This window comes from Leguminivora glycinivorella, chromosome 21, assembly GCF_023078275.1.
Source record: "Leguminivora glycinivorella isolate SPB_JAAS2020 chromosome 21, LegGlyc_1.1, whole genome shotgun sequence".
Lineage (NCBI taxonomy): Eukaryota > Metazoa > Arthropoda > Insecta > Lepidoptera > Tortricidae > Leguminivora > Leguminivora glycinivorella.
In genome coordinates, this window is record NC_062991.1 from 1151633 (window position 1) to 1167835 (window position 16203).

Below are 16203 nucleotides of genomic sequence, written 5' to 3' on the forward strand. Positions count from 1 at the left end.
CTAATTCTCCTTAGAGATGTATATGGTCTCCATGAGTCAAAATCATATATTTAAAATATTCACTAAAAGAAAGGAAACAAACGACAACCAAACAAAGTGTCCTAATTTAATAAAAATTAGAATTAAAGTTACTAAGTTATAACAGCCCCAGTAAGCTTAAACAGACCGGTCTTCACAGACGGCACCCGTTCACGAGTATGACGCGTATCTCAGCCATCGCCTCCCTCAACCTTTATTCGGGAAGGTGGCGACCCGATCAACGACGCCACCGCAGCAAAGACTTTTAAGTGTGCATGACATGTTCAAGCTGCCAGGCTAAATTAAATATTCAAATAATAAAACATAGCTGTAAGACACTATATTCTGTGCTCGTATGTTACAAAGGAAGGAAATATAGTTTTAGACAATAAAATTAAAGTAAGATAAACATTAAACACATAATCTTGGAGATGTATAAGGTCTCCAAGTGTCCACAACTATACTTAAATAAAAACAATATAATCAGACGAGAATATGTTCTCATACGTCAATTGAACACTAGTATGCTTAATTACACAATGCAGAGAAAATGAAAATATATATACGACTTCATTCATCTATTGACAAGCAACCACCTTAAAGGCATCCCTATCATCTATAAAATCCTTCACAGTGTAGTACGCCTTACATAACAACAAACGCTTGATGCGTGCCTTAAATTTGTCAAATGGCAAATCCACAATATCGGTTGGTACTTTGTTATAAAAACGTGTACAGTTCCCGACGAAAGACGTACCAACCTTACGGAGACGGTGGGCGGTCACAGCAAGTTTATGTTTGTTCCTTGTGTTATAGTTATGGATGTCACTGTTAAGCTTGAATTCGTGGATGTTTTTCCGAACATACATAATATTTTCGTATATGTATTGAGAGGCAACGGTAAGAATGTTCACCTCTTTGAATTTTTCTCTTAAAGATGCTCGACCGCCCAATCCGTAGATTGAACGGACAGCTCGTTTTTGCAGCACAAAAATAACCTGAATGTCTGCAGCTTTTCCCCATAACAGGATCCCATATGACATAACACTGTGGAAGTAGCTAAAGTATACCAGCCTGGCCGTCTCTACGTTTGTTAGTTGTCTGATTCGCCTTACTGCGTAAGCTGCAGAACTAAGTTTGCCAGCTAAAGTGGCTATATGTGCATGCCATTGCAGTTTTGAATCCAAAGTGACTCCAAGGAAAACCGTTCGATCTTCAAATTCCAGCGTTTCACCTTTCATTTGGATCTTACTGTAATTTACCTGCTTAACGTTCGGAAGCGCAAATCTGATGCACTTGGTTTTCTTGGCGTTTAAAAGTAAGTTATTCGCCGTAAACCAGTCTGTTATGCTAGACAGTGACCTAACTGGTGACCAAAAGCTGGCGACTTCCTCGCACAACGTATAGCATTGCGATACAGGGAGAAAATGTTGCCAGTATCCACAATGACTCAAGGGCCTATTTTGACATTCGCTAGCTTTTAAGTTTAGTCTTAGTTACTTAAATAATTATGTAAATATGTTCATATAAATAAAAGCATTAATGATCTTCGAGTAATATTGGGTTGGTAAGAAAGTAATGAGCGATCGATTGAATTCCACATAAAATTTTTGAGAGAGTTCTAGAATCTTCTATGGTCGAAAGTATATAAAGGGCGAGTCGCACAGTTTCTCGTCAGTCATTCACTAGCTGTCGCCGAGCTAATATAAGGAAGAAAATGGACGAATTAAAAGTGCATGTAAGGCATTGCTTACTATATGAATTTCAGTCTGGCCATTACGCCGCCGAAGCAGTGCGTAATATATGTCAGCGTGTTGCTCCTGAAGTTGTGTCTGAGGCCACGGCGAAACGATGGTTCCAGCGGTTTCGTAGTGGCGACTTTTCATTATCAGATCAACCTAAGTCTGGTCGACCGGTGAAGATTGATGTAGCCAAATTAAAAACCTTAATTGAAGGAGATCCGAGGCTAACGAGTCGTACTCTTGCTACCGAGTTAGGCTGCTCTCATGTCACCATAGAAACACATTTACACGAGTTGGGAAAAAACTACAAATACAGTGTTTGGATACCGCACGAACTTGATAGAGATCAACTAAACCGCCGTGCCGATATCTGCATACAACTTCTGTCTTTTCGCCGCACATTCAACTGGTTGGACCATCTTATCACTGGAGATGAAAAATGGGTCTTATATATAAATCACACACGCAAACGTCAGTGGCTAGCTCCAAACGAAAAAGGAATAGAGGTACCAAAAACAGAGCCCCACCCGAAAAAAGTTATGCTGTCCGTTTGGTGGGATATTCATGGTATTATTCACTGGGAACTCCTACCAAGTGGAATGACTGTTACCGCATCAGTATACTGTAATCAGCTTGAAAATTTAAACCAAAAAATCTGTCAGAATCGTCCACAGCATGCTAAAGTTTTTTTCTTACACGACAATGCTCGCCCACACATTGCACAAGTGACTCGGCTAAAGCTATTGGAGCTAGGTTGGAAAGTGATACCTCATCCACCGTACTCTCCAGACTTGGCACCTACGGATTACGTATTGTTCAGATCGCTAAGCAATGCCTTGAATGAAAAAAAGTTCGATGATCAAGCCCATCTACGACAGTACATAGCTGAGTTTTTTGAATCTAAACCTAAGAACTTCTTCGCCGATGCTATTCATTCTTTACCAGAACGATGGAGACAAGTAGTACATAACGAAGGCCGTTATATTTTTGATAAATGATTAAAATAATAAATTAAATAAAAATTACAATATTGGTTATGATTCGCTCATTACTTTCTTTACCAACCCAATATTTTATTTACTGGTTGTGTTTACGTCATAACACAACAGCCTATCATAAATTAAATTACGCGGATGATAAAGTATTATATCGAAAACAAAGAAGTACCTATCATATATACGATAAATCAAATAAGTATTTAAAAATCGGAATATCAATTACTGGTACTTTTATAAAATATTTTTATAACAATTTATACCCACTGATAAAAAATTATAAGAATTGTATTTAGTGTTGATATAATATTAAGATTTAGAGGCATGCAACTTTCATGATTGAAATGGAGGTCGCGGGTTCTCCGGATGAGTTTTTCGGAACTTATGAGCGAAATGTCATTTGATATTTGCCAGTCGCTTTTCAAAACATCGTGAGGAAACTGGGCTAATCCCAATAAGGCCTAGTTACTCTTCGGGTTGGAAGGTCAGATGGCAATCGCTTTTTAAAACTAGTGCCTACGCCAAATTTTTTGATTAGTTGTCAAAGCGGACCCCAGACTCCCATGAGCCGTGGAAATATGCCGGCATAACGCAAGGAGAATGATGATAATATTAAGATTTACAACTCCCAATAAATAAAAAAAAATCATTTTTTCAGAAAATCAACCTGGCTATATATTATTTCTCTCTTTTCTCTTACGTATTAAAGTGCCCACCAAACTGTAAAATAGTTCTAAAAAACGAGATCGTAATCTGTAGCTACCCAGAACTGGGTCGCACAAAGCTAAGGAATCGTATTTCATTTAAACACATTAGTTAAACCGGATATTGAATCACAATCGAAACAATGCCGTATTTAAAAACCACACCTGTATATTATGTACAATTCCAACATATACTATGTTTGTTGTGTATTTTTGCAAGGCTCCCGATAACACTATCGCCGTCACGCCTACACGCACACTGACGCAAGCATAAACACACACATATATGTAGAAAAAACATAGTTGATATAGTATTGTTTGTTGCTAAGTTGCCTAAAAAGATGTATGTTTAAAAAGCGCTCGGCCCGAGCAATTTATGGCGTTGTTTGCTTACATATATATGTGTATATGTTGTGCCGAATTACTAAATATCGTTTCCGCCTTTTCCAGTACCAGTTTAAATCGCACCTTTGTTTACCACGGCACAGTTTTAATGAGGTTGTTCACGATTTATAAAATTGAGACGTCATCTTATATATTGAAACGGGCAATGTGCTCATAGATATCGGAACGCCTTTATTACTAAAGCGTTAAAGTGCGTAAGATTAATATTTGAAATATTACTTGTGAGCAGTTTGTCCGCTCCTATATTTTAGATGGCGACTGTACTAATTTCGTACTTCAATTGCATATTATGAGAATATAGTTTATGTCATAAAAACAACAGTTTTAAGACACTAAATACTTTCGAACTCTTTTTTGGGTTAACCCCCGGCGCAAAAACGACCGGATTATAAGTTTGACGTGTCTGTCTGTCTGTCTGTCTGTCTGTCTGTCTGTCTGTCTGTCTGTCTGTCTGTTTGTCTGTCTGTCTGTCTGTCTGTGTGTGTGTCTGTCTGTGGCATCGTAGCTCCCGAACGGATGAACCGATTTCGATTTAGTTTTCTTTGTTTGAAAGCTGAGTTAGTCGGGAGTGTTCTTAGCCATGTTTTATGAAAATCGGTTTACTATGTCGCGGTCGGGGGTTTTTTCAAAATTATATTTTGTAGATGTAGGTAACAAATCAAATTATTTTATTAAATATTTTTTGATTTGTTTTTTTAAGTAGTAACACTACTATATATAAATTATAAACTGAAATAGATACCATACACTGAAAAAAAGCGATCAAACCCACTGGTGGCGAAGCCGGGAATCGAACCCGGGTCTCCAGCTAACGCGGCTGACGTGATAAATGGACTTGATCGCTTTTTCTTTTTCTTTAGTGTATGGTATATCTATTTCAGTTTATAATTTATATTTTGTAGTTAGGTTATTACTAATTAATATATTTGAACGCCGTTGTAGCCTAATTAATATATTTGAACGTCGTAGTCTATGTATACGTAATACACACATTCCATTTTCATGGAATGTGTGTACATATACATAGACTACTATACAAGCCATAGTCGAATAAACTGTACTCCTTATATCCACTCAAAATTAGAACGAGATAATATAATCATATCATATATCTCTAAGTTTAAGGACTGACAATTCTATTTTATTTACACAAAATATACATTTAAATAATAAAAATAAATTAAAACTAAACTAAACCTAACTTAACCTAGGGGGACTACATTGTATCTACAAATGTCTCCCAAGTCGCTGCCAGTATCACCTAGTGTGCCCTAAGTTTAATAAGTTTAACTGTTTTTGTAAGGCGGAAATTATTACATGAAACATATATGAACATGCTCATTGTTGTCAGATACTCGGTTTTTAATAGCACGAAACGAATGAACTATTATGGAACTATCAAACCATAACGTTTAGCATAAAATTAAAGCAACACTTGCTAATAAAATGCTGTTTACGACTTGGAAACTTTATATGAGTTTCCTTTTGCGTTTTCTATGATGGGACTAATATTTAACAATTAAAGAAATAAATACATCCATACAATCACACCTGTATCCCATAAAGGGGTAGGCAGAGCACATGAACTACTAAAGTTTCAGTGCCACTCTTGGCAAAAAGGGGTTGATAGAAATCGAAATTGTGCCATCGCAGTGACAGGTTGCCAGCCTCTCGCCTACGCCACAATTTAACCCATATCCCACAGTCGACTAAGAAAGGGGGTGGTGAAATTCTTAACTCGTCACCATACGGGGAAAGAAATAGATATAAAAAAAAATATAAGTATGTAATAGTATTTTAAACAAAATTGATAAGAAGAAATTAGAGTACCTTTTCTTTTCCTATTCGTTTTAAAAGTTAATATCATTTTAATTATTTGAAAGTTGCGGTTAGTATAAAATAAATATTTAACATAGTCGCAATGCTATTTTTTGTTTACTGTCAAGTGCTTTTGAGAACTCATTTTTTTTATTCAAATTAGTTTAAAAACCATATTGCTATTGCACGAATAAATTGCTCTGGTAAAATTACAATGAGACGCAATTGTACATTTTGTGACTGTCTATTGAAAACAGCCCATTTGAAGAAATATTTTATTGATTTGGGTTAAATTGCGACGTAGGCGAGAGTCAAAATTTCGTTTTCTTTCAACCCCTTTTTGCCAAGATATTATAACTGAAACGAGTAGTTCATGTTTCGACGACCGGTCTGGCGCAGAACCTGCCTGCTACGCCGCGGTCCCGGGTTCGAATCCCGGTAAGGGCATTTATTTGTGTGATGAGCATAGATATTTGTTCCTGAGTCATGGATGTTTTCTATGTATATAAGTATTTGTATATTATATATATATCGTTGTCTGAGTGAGTACCCACAACACAAGCCTTCTTGAGCTTACCGTGGGCCTCAGTCAATCTGTGTAAGAATGTTCTATAATATTTATTTATTTATTTATGTGCTCTGTCTGCCCCTTTATGGAATACAAGCGTGATTGATAGTATGTATGTAATTTATTGATTGAAAGTTATTTAATTTGCCAAAAAAATGTTTTAAATCTTTATCATCTTCCATTCAAAGTTTTTCTTTCAACATAATCAAGTTATGAACATCGAGTGCATCGTTGCGAAACTGAGAAAAGTTGTTATTATCTTTACGACCTTCATCTAATTGCTTTATTATGATTGAAAAACGCTACAAATAGATTATAAAAACAACTCATAATTACTGATAAATAATATTTTATGAATAACGCTTGTGTTAAAACAGACTTATTTCAGTATAACCAATATTACTTAACATAAAATTCGCAATATTCATATCTTTATTTTTTTTATGATTATATCACATAGAAAGGAGTAAATAAACACAAAAAAAACTGTTACCATAACAATCTATCAAATAATCATAAATATCAAATAGCTAAAAAAAGGAAACACAAGTGTAATGTTATCATTAATTTCGATGTGTTTTAAGTTACTCTTAATTTTCACCAAATAATTAATTTTGAAAAATGTTCTCAGCAGCCATAAGTTGTAATTGTAAACATGGTCGCCATGACAGTGAATCAAGTGAATGACAAATGTGGATTTTGAAGTACATTGGAGGGCATTTTATTTTGTATAGATTCAATTTCAATTCTAAGTAAAAATTATCCATACTAATATTATAAATGGGAAAATGTGTATGTTTGTTTGTCCGCCTTTCACAGCAAAACGGAGCGACGAATTAACGTGATTTTTTAAGTGGAGATAGTTGAAGGGATGGAGAGTGACATAGGCTACTTTTTGTCTCTTTCTAACGCGAGAAAAACTGCGGGCAAAAGCTAGTAAATCATAAAAATGTTCTGTAGGTATACCTTTCAACACTGTTTTACAGAAGAGCTTAAATTCAAGTCCATATTCAAAGCGCCCAGTTAAGAGGTAAGAAAAAAGCCCAACATTGGGGTCCTCATACCCTTGTTTTTATAACTTCATCCCCTTTATTTGCCTTTCCCAGTCCCGTTGAGGGTTATATTTATACTTGTTATGTAAAACTTTAGGTGAAAATATTATCTTAATTATGTAAAAGATATAAATAGATTAATCGGAGATAAAATTTGGTAGATATATTACATGTTTACATAAATGCGCATTCTTTTATTATTACCTAATTGGAACGATTAGATTAATTTCTAAAAGCAGAATAGGTAATAGATATTATTATTGATAATATTGAACAAATTTGAAGACAGATTTCAATATTAGCACATATTGGGCAAACGTAAAATCAATTGTTTAGATTTGCTCCATGGCCTAAAAAATTACATTGGAAAGAATAAGTAGCCGCGTTAGCTAGAGACCCGAGTTCGATTCCCGGCTTCGCCACCAGTGGGCTTGATCGCTTTTTCTTTAAAGTAGTGCTAATATATATTTCAGTTTATAAGAATAAGTAGTTAATTAATGGTACTTAGCCCGTAAGTTTTTTCGATAAATGCCAAGTAATATTTAGGACAAAAATGTGTATTTATAAATAAAAATTATATAATTTTGTCCTCATTACTTGGTGACAAAAAATCCAAAGATTACATTCCATATTTGTAGTGAGTTTTGAGCCTATAAAATATTTATAAATCAATACATTAATCTTATAAATACATCTTAATCTTAATCTTATTCTTTTTATTTTGTTTATTCTTATTTTTTATTTTATTTTACAACACCACATTCCGATTAGCCACCTGTCTCAGAATAGGGGCATCAGCAAATGTGCCTCATCGCTGCCAGTGTGGAGCTACGGTTGACAGTCTTGGCCACCACGGCCTCTCATGCAGCCGAAGTGCCGGGAGAATTCCTCGCCACGCTAGCCTCAACGACGTCATCCGGAGGGCCCTTGCTAGCGCAAAAGTGCCGGCCGTCCTCGAACCCAACGGCCTGGCCAGGGTTGATGGCAAGCGGCCTGATGGGATGACGCTGGTGCCTTGGAGTATGGGTCGGCCGCTCGTCTGGGATGCTACATGTGTAGACACCCTAGCTCCGTCCCATATTCCAAGCACTAAAGTTGGTGCTGGTGCGGCTGCATCCTCGGCTGAAGACCTCAAACGTCGCAAGTATGCCAACCTCGGAAGTAGCTACATATTTGCGGCGTTTGGGGTTGAAACCTTGGGGCCGTGGGGGCCTAGTGCGCGTCGCCTCTATGAGGAGCTGTCCAAGCGCCTCATAGACGCATCTGGTGACCAGAGGGCTGGCCAGTATTTCGCTCAGCGGATAAGTGTAGCTATCCAGCGGGGCAATGCGGCCAGCCTTCTGGGCACCTTACCCACTGGCGACGATTTGAGCCAATTTTTTTATTTGTAGATAAGTGCCTTTTGGTATTAAGTTCGCCTTTTGTACATTTTTTTTACTGTGCAATAAAGTTTAAATAAATAAATAAATAAGTAGTATAAGTTTTTATTTATAAGATTTTTAGTATAAGTGTTTAGTTGTAAGTTTTTTAATATGTTGTAATTAATGAATTGGTTTTGAATAAATTAAATATTTTATTTATTTAAATAATAATCGATAATATAAGTAAGTTAGTATTTTCTGTAACTATATAATAAAGCGAAAAACCGTTTACCCGTTTTTAGCTTACGTCAATGGTCTTTTCAAATAAAATTTCAAGAGTCGATTTTCGGTTCCAAAATTAGAACCTTGTAGCACGACCAAGTTTCCCACGCGTAAAGCAGGTAGAAGGTTCCGCCGGCCCTTCCGATTCCAACGGTACCACACCATTTTTTCTACGTTGCGATGGCCGGCCACTGCAGATGCGCGGGCCCAGCGTCCCGTTACTCCCGTTACACCCCCTCCACGCGGGGTGACGCCTCGCCGCAGGAAGGAAGGAAGCGTCGCTTTCACCCACGCCGTCGGGTGGTATAAAAGCCCGCCGGGACACATCCCAAGTCAGTTGACATCCCAGTCTGCTCCTAACTAGGACCTTACTCTAGGCCTAAGATAGCTCCTTGCTAAGTACGGAGAAAGCCCGTTCCGATCACACATTGCGTAAACCCCTGCGTTTGGCGTAAGGTCGCAATTCCGATCACACACGGAGAGTCTTCTACTAGCAAGGCGTGAGCCCGGTTCGGAGTACGTCTCGTTACGTCACCTCTTTTCGGTATACCCGCTACCGTCGCGTCCATAGTCAAAGTGAAGTTCAGTGAAAGCAACAGTGTACAGTGCTAGATATACCACTCACGGCATTCGTGTTACTTAGTGTTACTAGACTACATTGTGTAAGACTATTTGTGTAAACCTGCGTGTAACTCTTGTGTTGTCTAAATAAATCCAATTGGAATCGTTGTTGTTGTTCTGTTAAGCCAGGCCTGAACCCTCACCATCTTATAAGAGTGTCGACTTATTGGGACCCTCAACCCAATTAGTCTGCGCTCGGTAAAGGGAACAACATCACCCCTTTTACCGCTTTTACAACTGGCGCCCAACTAAGTGGCCCTGGCTTCAGAACCCAAAACACGAGCACAACACAGAGCGAAGATGGCCCTCACGATGACCGAAGAACAGCTCCAGCGCATCATCGCAGCTCTGGCACCGGCAAGCAGACAAGGGTCATTCGCACGATGCAACGCAGTATACGACGGGACCGGCGAAAACGAAGCTGCAGAGACTTTTCTCGCAGCTATCAACGTGTACAAGAAAATCGAGAACATTGACGACGAGAACGCTCTCGAAGGGCTTACCCTCCTTTTAAAAGGAGACGCCGCTGTCTGGTGGGAAGGTGCCAAGTCAGACGTCAAGTCCTGGACGGATTTTGAGAATCGGCTTCGGCACGTGTTCGCCCCGAAAATACCAGCGGACATCCTGTATCAGAGGATAATAGAACTCAAGCAGGATGCGAAAACCCCCACTGAGAAGTTCGTCGCAAAGAAGAGGGCACTCATAGCCCAGCTGCCTGCACCAATCCCACCGGAGACCCATCAACTCCATATGATTTATGGTCAGCTCCACTTGAATATACGGGAAATGGTGCCAAGAAGCGCTTTCAAATCGATCGACGAACTTCTGAAACTCGCACGGAGCGCTGAAGAAATCCTATTGGAAAAGAAGACGAGCTGGGAAGAAAATGTTGCCTCAGTACCTTCAAACAATGAACGGAACACTTCAGGCCGACAACGCTGCGAGTACTGCGATAAGAACGGGCACGCCGAAGCAGATTGTCGCACAAAGAAGCGACAACAACAAGAGATGAGCTCAACTGCAGGGGGAGATGCGAGCAAGGTTCCTCCATCAGCACCGGTTGGCATCAGTTGCTACGGATGCGGCAGACCCGGCGTCGTTCGCAGCAAGTGTCCTAATTGCTGCAGAAATGCAAATCCAGGAGACCAGAGCGTCGGCCTATGTTCTTGGGCCCCAAGCGTCCCTGGTGAAATAGGGCCAAGCCCTACAAAAGTTGAATTAGGCTACACGCTAATTCCCTCAACGGAAGAAAGAAAAGAACCATTAGACAAGAATAGTCAGGAAGCTTTGAAGTTGCAGCCACGTGATCCAGCAGTGGTCATTCCAGCTCATGCTGAGCGTGCTAAACTTGCACCAAAACAAGATAGCTCTGACGTAAAGTCACAACGTCAGCTCGCATCATGCATAGTCACTCGGAATAGTGACTTTCCGGAGAAGATTAAACCTCCCCAAGATGCAGCGTTTGCGCTATATCATGAAGAGGTGGTGGCCCCTACGGAACCACCACTCCAGCCACTCAAAAACTTCAAGAAGAAGACTAAGAAGCCCAAGGGGCATGTAAAAACAAAATCGATAGAAAAGAAGAAGTGCTACCTCGTGCTGGCTCCTCGCCGGGACGTCGTCGGATCCAGAGGGGGAGACTGTAGCACGACCAAGTTTCCCACGCGTAACGCAGGTAGAAGGTTCCGCCGGCCCTTCCGATTCCAACGGTACCACACCATTTTTTCTACGTTGCGATGGCCGGCCACTGCAGATGCGCGGGCCCAGCGTCCCGTTACTCCCGTTACACCCCCTCCACGCGGGGTGACGCCTCGCCGCAGGAAGGAAGGAAGCGTCGCTTTCACCCACGCCGTCGGGTGGTATAAAAGCCCGCCGGGACACATCCCAAGTCAGTTGACATCCCAGTCTGCTCCTAACTAGGACCTTACTCTAGGCCTAAGATAGCTCCTTGCTAAGTACGGAGAAAGCCCGTTCCGATCACACATTGCGTAAACCCCTGCGTTTGGCGTAAGGTCGCAATTCCGATCACACACGGAGAGTCTTCTACTAGCAAGGCGTGAGCCCGGTTCGGAGTACGTCTCGTTACGTCACCTCTTTTCGGTATACCCGCTACCGTCGCGTCCATAGTCAAAGTGAAGTTCAGTGAAAGCAACAGTGTACAGTGCTAGATATACCACTCACGGCATTCGTGTTACTTAGTGTTACTAGACTACATTGTGTAAGACTATTTGTGTAAACCTGCGTGTAACTCTTGTGTTGTCTAAATAAATCCAATTGGAATCGTTGTTGTTGTTCTGTTAAGCCAGGCCTGAACCCTCACCATCTTATAAGAGTGTCGACTTATTGGGACCCTCAACCCAATTAGTCTGCGCTCGGTAAAGGGAACAACATCACCCCTTTTACCGCTTTTACAACCTCCAATATCTTCACTAATAAACATGGATAATAGGCAAGTTTAATTAATAATTTTCAGTACAAATGGTGTTTTTTTTACTCACTAGTGCGAGAAGTGATTCATTATATGCCAGGTCGAAACTTCGGAGGGCCACTGAAAAACGTCCTACGATACACGTGCGAAAAGGATTCGTAACTCGTGTAGATTTAAAACACTCCCTTCGGTCGTATTTTAATTTATCGCCACTTCTTTCCAACTTTTTTTTTCGCACTTGTGTCGAAATGTAATATTTTATTTCAGTGTAATTTATAGATTAGTTAGATTGCCTCTTGTAAAACTAGACATTTGGCAAAACAAACACGGCGCCGATGTTTTGTGCTTTGCTTTCTCTATTGTTCTTTCCTTTTTGAACCTGATAATGATACGCTAAAAAGAGCACACATATGAATGAAGTTTGATTTCATACACCTTGTAAAAAAAAAATTAAGTAGTTGTTATATTTTATTTGTACCATTGTAGAACAAATAAAATCGTCTGCAATTAATGCTAATTAAGCTCAGAATAAATCTGAACTTGTTAAAAAGTATGTAAGGTGTACTCGGGTAATTCTCGTAAAAAATAAACAAAATTGAACTGAAAACATCCTATAATATTCAGATACAATGAACGTGGCGCCCTCTTTAGCTCGTTACTACAACTTTTTGGCATACAGTGCGTATGTAATGTGTTACAGTACATATTTATTTATCTAAGTAAATATAAGACAAATGGGTTACTTTTTAATACGCGGAAGAAATATAAGATAGTCATTGTTTATTTAACGCCTAGCGGTAATAACGGTTGACTTGTGTATAATTCATACACTTCAAATTATACCGAGTGATATACCTATTACTGAAAACCTTAGAAACCATGAGTGGTGACGGGTTAAGAATTTCACCACTTCCTGCCCCGCACAGCTAAACTGTGGAATGAATTGTCGCCTGCGGTATTTCCGGACCGATACGACCTTCAAATCTTCAAGAAAAGAGCGTACACCCATCTTAAAGGCCGGCAACGCACCTCCAACACCTCTGGTGTTTCGGGTGTCCATGGGCGGCGGTGATCGCTTACCATCAGGCGGCCTGTCTGCTCGTTTGCCTCCTATCCCATAAAAAAAAAAAAACTCTTTCTTCCCGTGGGTGTCGTAGAAGTCGACTGTGGGATATGCGTTAAACTGTGGCGTAGGCGAGAGGCAGGCAACTTGTCACTGCAATGTCACAATTTTCATTTTTTTCAATCCCTTTATTGCCAAGAGTGGCCCTGAAGCTTTAGTAGTTTCATGTGCTCTGCCTACCCCTTTATGGGGTAGCGTGATTTTATGTGTATATGTAGGTAATGTATACTTAGGTTATACAACCCGTAAAATATTTGCTCTCTCATAGAAACTGTCAAAGTCACGTAGCCAAGATATATGAAGCAGCCTATTTTTGGGGTCGCAATTTTGCGTTAGTCTCATAGGAAAAGTTGCAAGCGCGGATCCAGCTTTGTGCCAAGGGGGGGTCACGTGGTAAAGGCCCAGGCCCTAGGGGGGGAGGGTCACGTGGTCTATTTGTATGGCCAACCTAGGCTAAATGTTTAGGACTTACTCCAATTTGCGACCTTTTAAGACGATACAGGAGGGGTCAATCCTCCATACAAACGATCTTGACAATTTCCTCCCTGGTTTTTGGAGATAGAGCAATGATTTTTTTCAACACAGATTATCATTATTTTTATCTGTGTCGAACCGTTTTGATATTTTTGATATTCTTATTTTTAAAGACGCTAGAGTCCATCAAAAATTTCCAAAAACTGCCTTATTGATTATGGCGCAAAAAAGGGTGTGTTATTCAAAATTGGTAACAATTAGCAAAAAAAAAACTAAACGATCCGACACCATTCCGACACAGATAATTTATTATCATTGTTAATCAGATTCTCAAATTTCGTTACGATTGATTATATTTTGAAGGAGGAAACAGTCGAGAGCGGAACCTCGATTTTAAAGAGTTTTTCTCAACATCTTTTAACTGAATGGATAATTGTTCTAAATATATATTTTTGTTTTTCGATAAATCTAGTTAATAACACTAGTATATTTGACTAAAAATCCCAAATTGAAATCCCTTTCTATTTTAATATTTTCGCTTCAGTAGCGTCTTAACTCCTAAAGCACCGGTCTCACCGCTCAACGGAGGACTTTTCTTTTACCAGATGTGTGCGAATATTACTTTTTACTATTTAAAGTAACAGTTGATAAGATAATATAATTAGAAATAGTTCTTATTTCAGTTACTTAACCCCCAGTCTAAATACTCGAAATTGCCCCGCTGTACCTAAACGACCTACCCCACTTTGTCAATATGCAGTCATTGAGTTTCAAAAATTTTTTCGGTAATTTTTGAGAATGTTGAAGTTGATCTACAAGCTATAATCATCATATAGAGTGTGTTCATATTTTAAACTTGACCTATATCAATTGATTAAAAATATTAAATAGGTAATACAAAATCCTTGTCTCTAAATGGAAGATGCAAAAAACTTCCGAGAATTCATTAATTCGCATTAAAATAAACACGACAGACAATATTTACTTTGCATAACTAATTTGGCAGTGGCGTGATGTGATGACAAAAATCAATAATTATAGATATCGTCCTATGGCATGGGCAAACAAAGCCTATGCCGACAGCCTTTGATCCTTTGACAGCACATATTCAAATTAAAAAGTCAACTCATCAAAGTTTTGTCTTCGCCTAAATACATGACAAGTAACTCGCCTCCCCTCTTAAACAAAGTGACAATAAGTCGCACACGCACACAAAAATACTTGTTTGTACAACACGCACACAGACCGACAGGTATTCGGTTTCCCGCCACCGGCAGGCACTCACACAAAACACGGAGAACAAACAATACAAACACCAGCACAAGTTTAAACTCACCTCAAAATAAATCCATTAGAAAACACACTTGTTCAAACAACTAGCGCTTAGCCTCGAAAACGCGTTAGAAAAACACTGGCAGACGATGTGTGCTCAACACTTTTCCAAACTTTCGGAAGAACCTACTTCCCGGCTTCCCGCCAAAACTGACATTCCAAATTCAAAAGTTTGAACACTCCCGCCCGCCGAGCTATTGTTCAAAAATAGAACGCGTTCTCATAAAAAATGACTTTTCATTTCGCGAATTTATTACAACTAATTTATAATTTTTGTAATTATAATCACTTCCTCAGTTTTATAAAACAAAAAATTGTCCATAGAAAAAGTCCTCGCACATTTGTTACACACGTTGCGCGCAAAAATAAACTATGATTAACGGCTATTAAAATTCGCGGAGACAACCGGCACCGGCCAGCGACAATGCGAATAGGTTATAAAAAAACATAAATAAAACCTCACGTTTCAACAAAGTGTTAACCAATAAAAATCGCGAATTTGTTTACCGGTTTATTTCGGTCGTGCCGATATTAATAATTGTCCGAGCGCACATCAACGCATAGTTGTCGTTTCATAAAACGTGCGCGTTAAAACTGAGTCGAAAGGCTCGCCGTGTCGGAGCATAGCGCCGAATAAAATAAACAACAATATACCTAAATAAGCGGCTCGACGGGCGCGGCGCTGTGTGCGTGCGTGTGCATGTGTGAGTGTGTAAACAAGGGGCACCGCGGCAGGTTTGACACCCATGTAGTTGCCACTATGAAAAACTTGCAAATGACATGTCAACATCTTTTCGCACTAATGCTTCACAGCAGTTACTCTTGTGTGAACGCTCTTTTAGAAGTTCATGAGGAACAGTTAATGAGCTGAGATGTTTTACAACTTCTAGTTAAAAATGACTACATGTTGAGATGTAATCCATACTTTACTTACTAATATTATAAAGGGGCAAGTGTGTGTGTCTGTTTGTTTGTCCGTCTTTCACAGCAAAACGGAGCGACGAATTGTCGTGAATTTTTTAAGTGCAGATAGTTGAAGGGATGGAGAGTGACATAGGCTACTTTTTGTCTCTTTCTAACGCGAGCGAAGCCGCGGGCAAAAGCTAGTATAGGTACTATAATATATGTACATATGTAGGTAATCAATAAATATGTACGGTCGAGTTATCGAGTTTACAAACATCTCTACAAGCCAAAATGCCAATATATATTTACACATCTCTATGACAAATGACAATAAGGTCGTGTATACATATATTTGGAATGTTGGCTTGTAAAGA

General features: G+C 39.3%; 1 protein-coding gene across 3 annotated transcripts in view; it reads right to left on the reverse strand.

The window, feature by feature from the left end:
* LOC125237416 (forkhead box protein P1-like) overlaps positions 1-15622 on the reverse strand; it is a 92907-nt gene extending 77285 nt beyond the window's left edge. Inside the window, exon 1 of one of the 3 annotated variants that reach the window (XM_048144469.1) lies at positions 14928-15622. The gene's annotated coding sequence lies outside the window, so the exon portion shown is untranslated. The remainder of the gene's footprint in view (positions 1-14927) is intronic. The other 2 variants (XM_048144468.1, XM_048144466.1) reach the window with 2 other exon arrangements.
* Between the last annotated feature and the right edge of the window lie 581 nt (positions 15623-16203).